Raw genomic sequence first — 15,063 nt, forward strand, 5'->3', positions numbered from 1 at the left:
ATGCATCTCGAATGGCTATTTTATTATCATGTTTTGTCACTCGCCTCTTTCCAAAAGCGGATGCAATCTTCCTGATAGCAACAAAAACATTTTCAACTTTCAGATAAAAATCTATGAAGACAAGCAAAACAGGAAGGAAAGCATGAACAAAGACTGCAAATGAACAAAATGAACAAAACAGCTCCTGACAAAGCATAGCAGAGGGGTGAGAATTGATTATGCAGTATCAGGGTCACAAATCCATATCTGACACCCTTAATATGAAAAAACAATACACTTCTTCATGCTACCTGGACTAATTCAGAAGAGCAAGGTTCTCCGCATTAGCCCACTTACCTCCTCTCTCCAGTGCCTATTCATCTGCCTGCTACTATAGCCCCAGTGCCTGACTGAGTCCCTCAGCCCCAGTGAGGGCTGTTAGCCAGCCCCAGCTCTAGCATTCTGGCTGTGAGATGGTGGGAAATCCCTGAGGAAGGGCCAGTGAACATGTGCAGAATGATGATGAGCAGCAAGGCCAAGATCTCTGGGCTGCAAGGTAGATGTGTGCAGATGTACATTGAAGTTGACATGTTCCAGGTGCCTCTGACTCAAGGTGTATGCAGAGACCAACTGCACAAGCACAGCAGCTCCAAAACACCCCAGGCACATCAGATCATCCTTATCTGTACTGCAATTGCTGGCAGGTATCCACCAACTTCTTGCCACTTCCAGCTCCCAGCTCCTACTTAACTGTACAGCAGCCAGTAAGTGCCGTGTCTTCCAAGATCAGCCATGCAGAAATGGCTGACAGAAAAAAAGAAGTAATTTCAAAAACATCTATGTGACTCAAGCACCTAAATTTGGTTTAAAAAATGACTTAAGAGTCAAGTATCACTTAAATTCAGAGCCTTTTCTAGGAATAGTACAATGACTAAACTGCCCTCTGAAATAAATCACTGCTACCACCAACCTCCTTCTCTGTGGGACAACCACCTTCTGTAATTAACACTATCTGTCTACCTTCTGTAATGCCATGACGGTTTCTATTCTAGCCTTCCCCCAATACACTCCAAGACCTTGCCAGTCTTTCTTCAATTTTTAATCTGATTTTAAGTTTATTCCTGAAACTAAGAGTATATTATTTTAAAAACAACCTCTACCAGGGCAGCCTCTGTTTATGTGTTAAGACCTCCAAATTCAGGCAATGGATCATAGACTAAAATCTCAGAATTTGGGAATATGTTTATTCATTCTTTTTCAGTGGCTTTGACAAACATTTTAACATTAAGTGGAGGTCACAGCCATTTTCTAAAGTGGAACAATAATGACCTGATCCTGCAATTCTTTGACAAAGGTAAAACTCCCCAGTGAGATCAATAGGAACTTTGCCCACAGATGCACTGCCTAATAAAATCTGAGTATGTGTCCATTAGTATGAAAAGCATTAACCTAACCAATGTGAAAAACAGTGAAGTATTCTTACTGTCATTCACCTCTTGGGAACTGATGCAAAAATGCTTCACAACATAGAATAAAACTATTACATTTTAAAACTGCTGTTAATAAAACATTGTGGTAAGTTTTAACATTCAGATGACAGGATAGAAGAGCTAAAACTCACTCTGTAGCTCTAGGTCAGCAAGTTTGCTTATACAAGCTGCAAGTCTTCCCTCAGATATATCTACTAGACTCAGTCCAGAAATTACTGGAGGGGATCTACATAGTTCTGGCCTCCCCAGAGTGAAGCAGACACGTCCCTTACCCCTCCTCTAACTAGCAGCAACCATGCTGTGACAAGAGCCACCCTTCAGCACAAGTCCCACTCTGAGCCACCAGGCAGGCTTGCAGCACAGTCCTGAGTCACTGCTAGTCACTCAGGAGGAGGTGTCACTCCTCTGACGCCAGTGCAACAAAACACATCCACATCTGGCACAGAGAGGTGTCATTCCAGCAACGTCACTGCCCTGGCCCTGCAGGAAGCAAATGACAGGAGAGGAGGCTGCAGCAACAGTGGAAAGTCATTTAGCATGGAGGGATCTTCACCTGTATACCATGAGGATCCTCATTTCCACTGATTCTTTGCTATCGGATGGAATTTTCTCCCACAGCCCTCTGCCCCACTACTGCTATTGCATTGAATGCATGAAAGTAAGGGCATTAGTGGTGAGGAAACCAGACAGTCTCCCCTCCCTGGTAGGCAAAGTTCAATAGTAAACTCAAAACATTCAATCTATGCAAGAGACAAAATGCTGCAAGCATCAGTGCATCAGAATAAGCTAGCTTTAAATAGCAAGGCTCTGGGAAGATGTGCAACAGTTATTTTAGCAAGGGGAGCTCCTTCTTCTACAAGAGTTGACAACGGCCATGTGATCCATAAATGCATAAACAGAACCCATAAATGAAGAGATCAGTTCTTGAAATACCTTTGGAGACAGTCCAGAAAGTAGCATGGACCACAGCTGTCACAATGAAGCTTGCAATAGAAAATTACTTTTAGACAACTGTCAAGCTCCTTATGTCTTTTATAATAGCTGAATTTCAGAAGACTGATGGTTTGCCTGCTGTAGACCTATAGCAAGATACAAAGCTGGGAAGGCTATTCTGATCCCTTTTAATTTAGCTTTTTGTATACAGATGCCCACGTGACTCTAAAAACAAGGATATTTTCAAAGGATACCTCTCAAGAAATCAGATCAAGAGGCAGCATAACACAGTGGTGTTCCCAAGATGTCTCCTCAGTAAACATAAAACCAAAGGCAAATCTCTGAGTCCCTATTCATTACACATTTAGGTAAAATTTCCATTAAGCAAGCACAAAAAACTTTGGAATTGTCCAGTAAATAGGATTAGGTTGTCTGGAACCTCCTTCTCCTTCCCCTCTCCCTCACAGCCCTCAAATAAATAAAACACATGAGTACATATGTGGCCATATATCCTCTCTCCCCTGACTCTAGACTATCCAGGAAAGGCTGCTCCCATTCAGGTGTGGACACTGCACAAGTGCCAGACAGAAACATCTCAAGATCAAGAGTTTTGTCTACCTGACAAACATCCATGCCAGAACAGAGCAGATACAGTGCTGGTATTACTGTCTTCTTCAAGTCCTACTCCGAAGCTGGAGGAGCCAGAAATAAGGTTCAGCTTATTAACAGGGCTTCACATTCCTTAGTTCTAAAGCACATAAAAGCTTTTTGATTGAGTGCATGGTTTTTTTTTTATAACCATCAGCAAAACTTGAAATTATAGCCTTTCTGCCAAAGAACACAAATAACCGAGTTTTCACAGAAGAGGTATTATACCTAATTCACACTCCTCCCTCCCGCAAAATAAAAGCTTAACAAAATATTTAATACAAAACAGAGCATATTTTTCAATCATCCCCACTCAAATGTTACTGAGCCCTGTGCTCATCACGACAAGAGTAGAACCCAACGTGTAAGTTAAGATCTACCTGAAAGCCAAAAGCCAGAGCAGTGTAATTAAATTCATTTTGTCAGACAAATGCAAATTTCCAAACACAGACTGGGCCTTAAACCATCATACTGATAGTCCGTGCCTGACCAGTGTAAGTACAGCCAGGGACCCCAAGCTGAAGTTACACAGGCTATTGCACAGCAATAGGTAGTTTAGCTCCCTACTAAGCACCAGCTAGGTTTTATGAGGAAAAGGCACCATAATTCACACTTAGGCCATGACAGGTCCCTGCAGTTTGGCTCTATGGAAAAGTTATGGCAGGGAACCGTAGGTGCTTGTTGCTTTGCACTTCACAGTAAACATGTCAAAACCCAGAATTAGCTGCCTACAGAATAAACCCCTTGGTATGTGTCAAAAGCAACATTTTTTCCCTCTCAAGATCATGTAAAAACCTACCACAAAAAAAAACACCTCTGGTAGCAGATCTTTCAGTATTTACAGGCTCTTGTCTCAACTAATCTGAGTAGCTTCTATCATTCTAATGTTAATTGAGATAACAATTCAAATCTACTAATTCCTTGTAGAAATGCTGTGATGGGATCCAGTTGCATTCAGTGATTGATCCCAGGGGCTGACCTAAATGGAGCACAAGTCTGTGTATGGCTAGGAGCAATCTCCATACTCTCAATACAGTTACAGGCAACCTCCAAACAAGTCATCTCGCCTCAGGGAACTGGTCCATGACATTTTTTTCTGTATTTTAGCATCCATGATGCTCCTGGAGAAGCAGTCATAAATAGCTAACCCATAAAGATGCCCATACTTAGTTGTCCCCATCCAATACTGCACCAGCTGCACTTGACTGGTTGGGCATTTTATTTCCTCATTCTCACCCTAGATGAAAAATGTCTGTATGGGATACACTGATAATATATGGATATAGGTGGTGCGGTTTACACTCTGTGCACAGACACGTAAAGGAGAAGGTGACAGACACTGAAGGAAACACTTTGGTAGATGGCCACAGCCATGCTCTGAGAGCCACTCTTATTTACAGTGTAGGCTAGCACAGCTTCCTTGAGAGCCGCAGTGTGTTTGGTCTTCCATCCCCCATACACATCCATCTGTCTGAATTCCTCAGCCTAAGGGACAGACAGCATTACCCTTTTCATGTTTTCCCCCCAGAACTGTAGCTTCTTTACATTCAGAAAACAAAACCTGGTATTTAGGCTGTCATATAGATTAGAAGAGGCCACCCTCTGGCTTAAAACACAGTATTATGTATAGTTGAGGGGTTTATCTTTTCATGAATATCATATAATCTTGCTGTTGTTTTTCTGGGACTTTCAAGTGGCCAGTTCACACAAGGAGGTAGCAGAGACCTCCAGAGGTCATCTAGTCCAAGCCCCTGCTCAAGCAGGGCCACCTGCAGCCACTTGTCTAGGACCATGACCAGCTGGTTTTTGAATACCTGGAGTATATTCGAGGATGAAGGATGGAGTCTCCACAACTTCCCTGTGGAACCTGGGACAGCACTCAGTCACACTCTTTTCATCTATCTTTTCAGAGTAAACTATGTGAAAAATTGCAGGTAGCATGTCCAGGCCTGCCTGTGACAACCACGTCCAGTGTCAGTGCATGGGAGACTGGAACAAGCAGACCCTGTGTACAAATGGCATTGGGAGCTCACTGCAGTGCCTCAGTAGCAACCACACGTGTATTTGGCAAGAAATCACTACCATGACCTTTTAGAAATCACTAGGAAGCCTCCATTGCACATTTAGAGGCAGATCTTCAAGCACTGGTCTTTTTATGCATTTAGAAGTACTTTAAAACACAATTAAAGTCTTTAGGCACTTGAACACCAGTGCACATCTGAACACATCATTCTCCACAATCTGAACAGTTCCAAATTGAGAGGACAGATACTTTTGAGTGCGTTGTTCCGGACCTTGATTTTATGTCTATGATGTGAAAGGCCCAGTTAAGAGTCTGGAAGTTCTTCCTTTGTGGTTTAGGAGGTTGAGCAAAATAAAGAAGTGGAGTTACTGGGTCATCCACTCAGTGGCCTCCGTCCCTCTTCCATGTCTCAATGCAGCTGACTGGAGACAACCTGAAGCAGCCTCACGACAACATTTGGGCTTGCAATAGGCACTGACTCCTCTGCTGCAGCCTTTCAAGGCACTGGTTTTCATCACTCACTGTCTTTCTGTTTTTAAAGAGCAGCAAACACAATTTGGGGAACAGGTGAGAAGGGAAAAAAATTATTCCAGCGGTGTGAGGAAACTTCTTGTCAGTAAACGACATTTTATGTACTGCCCATGGCAGCACACGGTGTGTTATTTACTGCTCCTGCTTCACGGACATATTATACTGCTGGTTCAGGTGCCACCATCAGAGTGCAACTTATCACATAGTGACTCACAGCATCCTAGAGGAAAAATGACAGAGGCAACTCATGACATTTCTTTAGCACTGTGGTGACAGATCTCCAACAGCTACAATCAAAGGCCCTAGGATTTGTTGTCAACAGGGCACTTGTGCTGCACAGCCATCAATTACTTGTACACAGAGGTGGGCTAAGTGGTAAATAAGAAGGAAAAAGATGTTGTAGTCATAGCTCACCCTCTTTAGATACAGAATTAGTTAAGAAAAATACAAGTTTTCTGACAGAACACACTCATTAGAGGCAAACAAAACAAACCATGCGATGTGCTGGATTACACACAAGTAGCTAGGCAGTGAGCCCTTCTCTGGCTGGCTCATGGGCTCTTGGGATAGCCATCCACCAGCCACGCTGGGTGCTAACCCTGGCAGCTGGGGCATGTGTTGCACACACTGCTCTGATCCTCTAGAATGGGCCCATTTATTTATTGACTCCTCCTCCAAGGAAAAACAGGAATAAAAATTCTATATTTTTTCCCTAACACAGCAAAAACTATGTGTTTTACCTAAAATGCCACATCACACACAACAGAAATTATGTGCCCTCCACAAGTCTATTCAGAAGGGATCATTTCTGGCTCAGTGAGAAAGAAAATATAAAAAAAGTGAATAGAGGCAGAAGCTGCACAAATGGGGCAGTGAGAGACCAGGCAGAGAACAGGGAGGAAAGAGGAGGAGGAGAAGGCTGCACTTCAGGAATCATTTTCCCACTGCAGCAAAGAACAAGCAGTTGTCATTTCTCCTGCTAGGCCAAAGACTTCTACAATCCTCTGTGACAGGCACAGAAATGGGGTACGCAGGAAAAGCTCACACTTGGTACAATTAGCACAGGTTTCACTAATTTCAGAATTAGTTAGACCAGAGCCAGAGAAGTCTTCTGGTCCATGCCTCAGGAGCCACTGCTGCATTGCTCCCCTTGCAAACATTATTTCCTAGTACTTTGTCCAGCCCAGTTTTAAATTACCCAAGTGATGGCATTTCCACAACTTCCCACAGAGACTCTGCCATGATGTAATTTATCTCAGAGGTTTTAGCTGTCTTCCTTATATTTAGGATGAAATTAAGAAAATTTATGCTGCTAGTTCTCATTATCCTGTCCTTGGAGTACTCTCAACCATTCTCCTCCCTGCCTGAGATTTACATGCTTCAGATACTTGTAAATAGCTGTTCTCCTCCATAGTTTTTCTTTGGTCAAAGCACACAAATTTATTTTAATCCTTATAAATTAGTCCAAGCTGCCCTTTAATCATTTATCTTCATCTCATCTTGGTTCTCTATCTTTGAGGCAGTTAGAAGCAGCAGGGTTTCTTGGGAGTGCTGTGCCTCACACCTTCTCCCACCAAAACCAGCAGCAGATCTGCTCATGTTAAAGCAGGCAAGCGGAGCCAGGGCAGGAATGTCTCACCCCTCAGCTCTGCTGCACAGCAGGTTTTCATGAGGTACTGGGCTGTTGCAAGGATTAAATTGAGATGGATATACAGAAGTTCAATGTATTGCTCACTTTCAAAGGTCTCCGTGCCTGTTTGCTGCGTCCCCAGGGCGGTGGGGCTTGCGTGAGGAGTGCTGTGCTGACTGGCAAGTGTGGAATGAAAGCAGGAGATTTCCAGAGTTTCAACCAAAAAGTCAGAGCCTCCAGCTGAGAGGAGGGAAATACACCGTAACGTGCTCACTGTGTCTGCAGATCTGAGCACAGCAGGAGGCATGAGAGATGCACTGAGCTATGGGTTATCCTCAAAATACCTCCCACTTCACTTGGAAGGTGCCAAAACCTGTAAAATAACCCATTTGAATACAGTTATCAAATAAGATCTCACACAGCTCTCTCACCCTTTACTGACACATATGCTCATGTATCTCTTATTGACATTTTAGATATCTTAATCCTTCAATGTTTTTTCAGCTGCTAATTCTGCACCTGCTTTAAAATAAAATAAAGCCTCACATCTACCATGATTTATTAATTCTTCCTAAGTCCAGGCTGTTTATTGCTCTTTGTTCATTTATGCACTAGCTTGTTTACAGATTCTCTCTTAATATTAGTTCTGTTATTTGCTAGAGACTCAAGTTACATTTACCATATGGTAATTGCAGAGATGACATGGACAACAAACAGTGGAAGCTCAGCTGCTGCAGCAATTACAGCAAGTGCCAGCAGTCTTCAGACTATCTGCTGCCCACCTTCATTTCTTCTCCCCCCACCCTCTGAAGGTTTTCCTTGTGGACTGTATAAAGCCATATGCCACTCTGATCTCTATAGTAAAGACAGGTGGAGATCTGTCCTTCACTATGGCATTACCAGACAGGAATATTCACCTTTTTACTCTCAGTCTGTCTTTCGACTACAGCTCTGCCCTGCTCACTGGCTGCCCCACTCTGCCTTATTAAAGGTAAGTAATCTGAAATCTGAAGCTAGTCAGCCACAATACCCACACTTACTCTCTCACTGTTACAGCAGCCCTAACTTTGTCTTCTGCTCTATCCATAGCTCAGTGTCTCTTAGTTATTTTACAGAAGGCGTCACAAAGGAGCAGATTTCACCGAGTAGTTAGAAGCTTAACAAAGCTGTTCTCTAAGCTGCTTGAATACCTTGGCCCCACTGAAATCACATTTAAAATTCCTGCAGAAGACCAAACAGATGACTACAAGAGACCACTGCTGTCTTCTCCAAGGAAAGACATCAGGTTTACTTCTTGGATCCTGCCAAGAGCACTGGACAGGTTCCACACCCAGAAGGTAGAGGGCTAAAACAGGTAAATGCGTGACTTGATCCTTCAAGGAGATTCGGAAACTCAGAATTACTTATATGAGTATCCCAGCTTGGGAGCAGTGCATTCAACAAAGCTCCTTGTCTGAAAAGGTTGAGGCTCCTCTCTTGTCATTTCTACTATGCCCGCAATGATACTCTTCTAATTCCCAGCAGTCAGCAAGTCTTAACTTAGAAGCTAGTGAGGAACATTTTAAAACTGAATGCAGGGCATTGTGTATCCAAAGAATTTCCTAGCAATGTATATAATAACCATGCTGTTGTTCATCCCCAGGTGGAAGAGATAGGATTCCATTGAATTCAGAGCACTACTTACATTAGCTTCTGTCCCTTGACCCTCCTTTCCAAAAGCCTCTTTTTATGCAAAGTCATCCTAAAAATTAGGACTATCTTTCCAGCCCAGTCAACCTGCATACCATCAGCTGAAGGCTGGCAAGAGAGAAGCAAGAGAGGATCCTTAGGAAGATTTTCTCTGGTGTACATCAGCATAGGTCCAATGAGCCCAAGTCAGCAGAGCCAGCTTATTCTACTGGAAGAGCTGCCTGAGGAGCTTTTTGGCAACATTTCATATAACATAAACCTCCAAAAGGAAAGCTTCATCTACTTCCTCATTGCAACTTGCACCACATACATCAGCTGGAGGGCATCGTCCTGCTTCCTCCATACCAAGTGCATTCCTGTCCTTCCCAGCCTGGTTCCTCCCTCCTCTCAGTGCTCCATGCTGGCCACGGATTTGCTGCAACTAGTCCTGCCAACAGGAGCAGCTGAGTCATAGGAGGTGACCACATCAGCCAGATACACTGGAATGAGACAAGGGAAGGAGAAAATGATCCCTGTATCACCTTGGATCAGCATCTTCAAGTGCCTTATCCTGAAGGTACAATGACAGGCTTAACACAGGTGCTTGGATAACATTCTCATCCTGTGCAGCTCCCCAACCACCAAGCCACCAAGGCAAAGAGGGAGGACAGCCTCTATCCTGCTGCTGAGGGATGCAGCCTCCATATGGATACTAGTTGTTCCACATTTCCATCAGTTCTACTAGGAGCTAAAGCCCTCTTCAGGCCCTGCAGAAACTATCTTTCCCTCCCCTTCTGCAAAGAGAAGATTAAAACTGAGATGTGCTCTACTTGCTTTGAAGTCCACATCTCTCCTAAGACAAGGCTAAAGCAAGAAAATTGCAAGGTCCCTCTCTTGCTGGCAGTTTCAGTGGAGGGCTGACTTGAACAACAGCTAAGGCAGGACTGAACAACCTGTTTTCACATCCTTACTCCACACTCAGCCCCCATCCCCTGCTCCCTCAGCCCAGAAAGCCTCTCCTTGCCAACCATACTTCGGTGGTGGTGCCTTGAACCCAGCTCTTTCTGACAACGCTGGTAACAGTAACTCCTGTCATCTTGGAAACCTGTCACAAGTGATGGAAAATCACTTTGGCCGGAAGAGAAGCAACAGCCCCCAAACACCAGTGGGTGAAGAGCAGTGGGACAGGAAGAGCGTTACCCCCAGCAGAGCCACCAGTATACTATTTCATTCATGTCAGTGATGCAGATGGGTAAAAGAACAAGCACATAAGGTCTTCGACAAAAGGATGGTCACTTCCAAAGACAAGCAGAGCCTTGAAATTAATCCATTTCACTGTGGGAACTCAATGAGCAGATAAATGAACAAAAATGGGGTTTCAATTAATTTGAGGCCCATATCCCAACAACCCTCCATGCTGCAGTAATATCCTTCTTCAGCCTATTCTCCCTGACCTCTGCTCCCCCCTGCACACATGCAAACAAACACTTCCCCATGCCCCTGCTCCTGACCCTTCCTCCCACAGCACCTGTGGTCCTTCCCAGTGACCAGCCAAGCAAGAGGCAGCAGGCACTCTTCTGGCCCTCTGTGCTGGCCAACCTATCAGCAAGCCACCACCACTGGTCCACATTATGCTCATGAAGAGCATAAGAATGTGACACCTGAGAGACCACCACCCTTATACCCTAGGTGACTGCAGCCAGACAGCGGTGCTTGACAGCTGTTGGCTCCCATGCAGACAGTTGCAAATTAGGACCATGCCACCTTTCCATGCTCTCTTTGCAACAGTAAGTGGATGAGGTTTGGAATCATGCACAATCAAGCACAACTCCCACATTCCTTCCCTCAGCCTTCTGTGGGAAATCAATTTTTGTTCGAGGGACAGTACTGGCCAATGAGGTGAAAAGAAGTTCAAGGCTAACACCAACAGAAAGCTCCCAGACTCAGGGTATTTTATCTAGTGAGCACTTCCTAAGCTCTACGCCACACATTTGTGCAACCTGTGGAGCTCAATGCTATAAGAAGTAACTAATGTACTCAAAGACTCAAAGGAAAAATAGATGTGCATGGAAACACCCAAAATATTCATAGAGTCACCAGCCTCTGGATGCTTCCCTCCTCTTGCTCCAGAGCATACTTCAATCTCGCCAGCTTTTGTGGAACTCTCTAATGTGCATGTACAGTGAAAGCTGCAAAAAGCCCTTCTTAACTGAGCATTTGCCTCTTGACCTTTTGCTTTGTCCTAGCAGCCAAGTTCATATGGATCTGACAGGCAGAAAGCCATGCAGAGAGGATAAATGGGGGGTTGAACACATGAGGGATGCTGTTAGAAGACTGGGAAGCTAGAAGGCATGGGCTTGTTGCAGGAATTGGGTACCTGGGGCAGTTACTGGAGAATCATGAAGAAATCTATATATTTTAGAAGACAAAGCAGAGGAGGGAAACGGCCAGATTTGGGGGGAGGAGGTTTGGTCGTGTCACACTGGGATGCATGAAGCAGCAAGGACATGGATCTAGCCAGGCAACAGGCAAGCCAGCAGTTTTCTGGGAGGGATGTAGGTGAACTAAGTGCAGCTGAGCATCTCACCTTCAGTCTCGCAGTGCAAATCCCCAGAGGGGAGGCAGCACCATCGAGCTCTGAAGGTTAAACTGTGCCTTCTGCCTGGCACAAGAGCACAGTGCAGCTGATGGGTAAAACTGCCTACCTACTTAAAAGCAAACCCCAATTCTGCCAGGAGGAACAAGCTTTATTTTTAGCTGGGACACCAGCAGGGTCACTGCTGGTGCTGCATTGTCCCACAGAAGCCAGGGTTTCATGAAGTGTACTGTGCACACAGGGTCACCAGGGGAAAGATCTGTCAGGTCAGCTTTGAGGAGATGGATTATTTAAGTTAGAGAAAAGGAAACATTTACTAGAAGAAATGAACCTGAAACTAATCTGGAGGGTTAAAATGGAAGGGAGCAAATTATGTTTATAGAATCAGAGCAGGCGCTAATTTACATCAGGGCAAATTCTAGTGCATTCTCTAGGAGAATACCCCATCACATCTAACTCCAGCTGCATCCCTTCTGCTCACTTTCTGTTTTGAAAGGCTCATTCTTGATCAGGGGGCTGCCAAAACAAAAGCAGCAGCATGCCATTATCCTTCATTGGGATCCTTGTCAAAGGAAAAGCACACACAGAACCTTGCCTTGCATCTTGAAGACAACAACACTGAGACCTCCACCTTGCTTTGGTCCCCATGTCTTCACACAGGGGCCCGCAGTTGGCCTCAAAGCAGGCAGCTTCTCCAGGACCCATAAGCTGGCCAAGCACAGCACCCTCAGTGAGTGCAGGACAGCAGCACAAACTTAGCCCTCTGCAGCCTTGTGAGGACAAGGAGTCAGGTCATTCCCTCCTAGTGGGTTCCGTGGGTGCAAACCTAATAAAACAGCTGGCACCACTCCCACTTGCGCTGCCAGGGAATGCAGTCTGGAGGTTTCAACATGGAGAGATTGCTGTTGATGAAGTGCTGAGTGCTAGTGTGAAGCTTTCAAGGGACTTGAAAGAACTGGGAGCGGAAGGGAAACTCTCATTTTATCCTCTTCTTGAGGAACCCGAGTCCACTTGGCATGCTGTGTCTGTAAAACAGCTTGGCCTAGGCTCACTGTTTGATTTTTAGTTTTTTAGATGAGGATCAACCGCTGCGCATGTTCTTGGGAAGATTTTATATTTAAAAACATTTTGTCCTTTTTTCCCTGCTGATTCTTGTGCCTCTTAATAGCTTAAGAAGCGCTTTGCAAGACCCCATCACTCTTAGGTTCTTTGCAACTAATTTGCATTCAGGACTATCCATCTCATCAAGAGCAGACTTCAAGGCTGAACCAACTCCAAGCCTTAACTGCTGCAGGCAATCCAGGCAGCAGCTTTACAGGTGGAAGCAGGGCTTCTTAAGCAAACCTGAACATTTTCCACCTCCAGCCGTTTGTTCCCACTCTTCACTAGCTCTCCCCTTTTTGTTAGCACATGCTTATGCCATGAATAAGGACCAGGAACTGATGTGGCTAAAAAGCAAGCTGAACCCAGCCCACCCATGCCTCCATGCCAGTACCCTGCACGGGTAGGAGAGGAGCAGGAACAAGCAGTCAGGGTGGAAAGAAACCAAGGTAAAAATGGCAAGCATGGCAGGGGCAGGTTTGCCCCTTGCAACAATGAATTCTGCAACACCTTCTGGGCCATTTAACAGCCTTATCCTGCTATGCAGAGAAAGACACATCTTCACCTCCACTTTTCCCCACCAACATGCATGTTCAAGAGTCACCGAGTAATCCCAACCAAAACCATGGAAAAGGATAGAGGATAAAGGCGCTTATTAAGGTGAACTTTAGGCTCAACCTCAAAATATTACTTCCCACCAAAGAAAGTCCACCTCAAGGTGACACCCAGGCCTCAATGTCCCAAACCAAAGCTTCTTGAGAGCAAACACTATGGAGGGCAAAAGGACAGCCTCTTCACACAGATCATTACTCCAGTTTGGGTTTGGGAAGCTGTGTCCCTCATGAAGGAAGCCAGCTTTCACCATCATGCAGCATACAGACACATTGGCAGGGCACTTGTCACAGTCAGCACTGTAAGCCCCACTCACTCCTGGGCATATCACCTTCAACGTGACCTCAGCAGTCAGATGTAAGTGCTCTCTCACAGGTACATACCTACATCACTACATTTCTCTTGATTAAAACTATATTCTGTGTTGCTGCTGGAGAGTGATGCCATTTGCTTTGAGACAGCCTCCCAGTACCAGCCTAGGAGAGGGCGACAGTGAAAGCACTGGCAATGCAGTCTCATATGTCTATAGCTTCTAAAACTCTTTGACGCTTCCCTGGTTGCAAAACATGCCCAGCAGCATAGGATATTTAGTATTTCTGATTGCTCTTGACCTCGCTGTCTCTGCTGCTGTCCTGAGTTAGGAGGCTTAGGTAAAAAGACAACAGAGTAGAGGGAGGCAGCAAACACAGCAAGTCCAGTTTTTCAGCCGTGAAATAATCTGCTACTGAATGGAAGTGCTGAATGGAAACAGAAACTTCTCCCTAAATCTAGAGTGTTCTGGAAAAGCTCCTTGTTTTATTACGATGGAAAATCCTCATTGGAGGATTTCATTAGAAAACAAGGTATCATAAAAGAAATGTTAAGAGCCCTAAGCTCCCCTCTCTCCAATGATGTCAACTGTCAGAGACATCAATGACAGCTCAGCTGTGTGATCAAAGGCTCCAGCAAGAGGATTTAAAGACAGAATTACCAGAAAACTTAGAGTTGAAGGAGCATGGGGGCATGATCATCACCTGTTTATAAATGCATCTTACGGGGTGAAGTAGTTACTCTATGATGTTGTACCACAGTAACAATGGCACCTGGATCTTCTCACTGTGACACTGTCATAACAAGATGGGGGGGATAGTACCTTCAGGATGACATGACCCATTCCTGACACCTAATGCCTTGCTATGCCTGCAAAACTATGTGTCAGAACACACACAGTGTTCTGCAATGGGAGACTGGGAGGGAGACTGGAAGGGAGGGAGACTGGGAGGCTACGGTGCTGAACTTCACACGCACACTTGTGACTGCCCTCAGCCACAGCCCGTGGTTTAAAGCATGAAGGCAGAAAGAACAGAGGGGAAGGAGGGAAGCCAACCACTGCCTATATTGTGTCAGTCCCCAGGTGGTGCAGCAGCCCACTGAGGCTGTAGGAGGAACCATGTGAGGTGGTTCCTGGATTTCATCCTGGTGAAGCAAGGACAGTGAGCTCTTCACCCCAAACCCCACAGCCCCACCATCACTGAAATCAGCCAATACAGGATCCCAGGCTCAGCAGCACAGAGGTGTTTTAAGGTTGCTCTGAGAACAGCTTGTGATCTTGTGTATCTTTCACATGCATGGAAGTCTCCAGGACAAAGACTATAATTTATTAGACATTTGAAACTTGGGCCCCCAACCAGGCTGATGCCTTTAGGAGTTTCCAGTATCTAGACAGTAAATCAAGAATAGTATTAATCTATGCCACAATACCTAAATGCAGTGGTGATGGTAGACAGAGTATCACAACTATCAATTTCCTGGCTTCAGAGATATTTTTCTCCCTATTAAGATGTTTTTATCTGTGTAATTTAATTTCCTTCAT

The 15,063-nt window shown here is 44.9% G+C and overlaps 1 protein-coding gene across 4 annotated transcripts in view; it reads right to left on the bottom strand.

Moving 5' to 3' along the window:
- Positions 1-15,063, bottom strand: part of SLC8A3 (solute carrier family 8 member A3) — a 110,304-nt gene that overhangs the window by 91,218 nt on the left and 4,023 nt on the right. The window contains exon 1 of one of the 4 annotated variants that reach the window (XM_031049126.2): positions 4,865-4,967. The exons of the other annotated variants lie outside the window; for them this stretch is intronic. The gene's annotated coding sequence lies outside the window, so the exon portion shown is untranslated. Of the gene's footprint in view, positions 1-4,864; positions 4,968-15,063 lie in introns of those variants that run through there. 4 annotated transcript variants of the gene reach the window in all.

The sequence above is a fragment of the Melopsittacus undulatus genome, chromosome 4 (assembly GCF_012275295.1).
Source record: "Melopsittacus undulatus isolate bMelUnd1 chromosome 4, bMelUnd1.mat.Z, whole genome shotgun sequence".
NCBI classification, from domain to species: domain Eukaryota; kingdom Metazoa; phylum Chordata; class Aves; order Psittaciformes; family Psittaculidae; genus Melopsittacus; species Melopsittacus undulatus.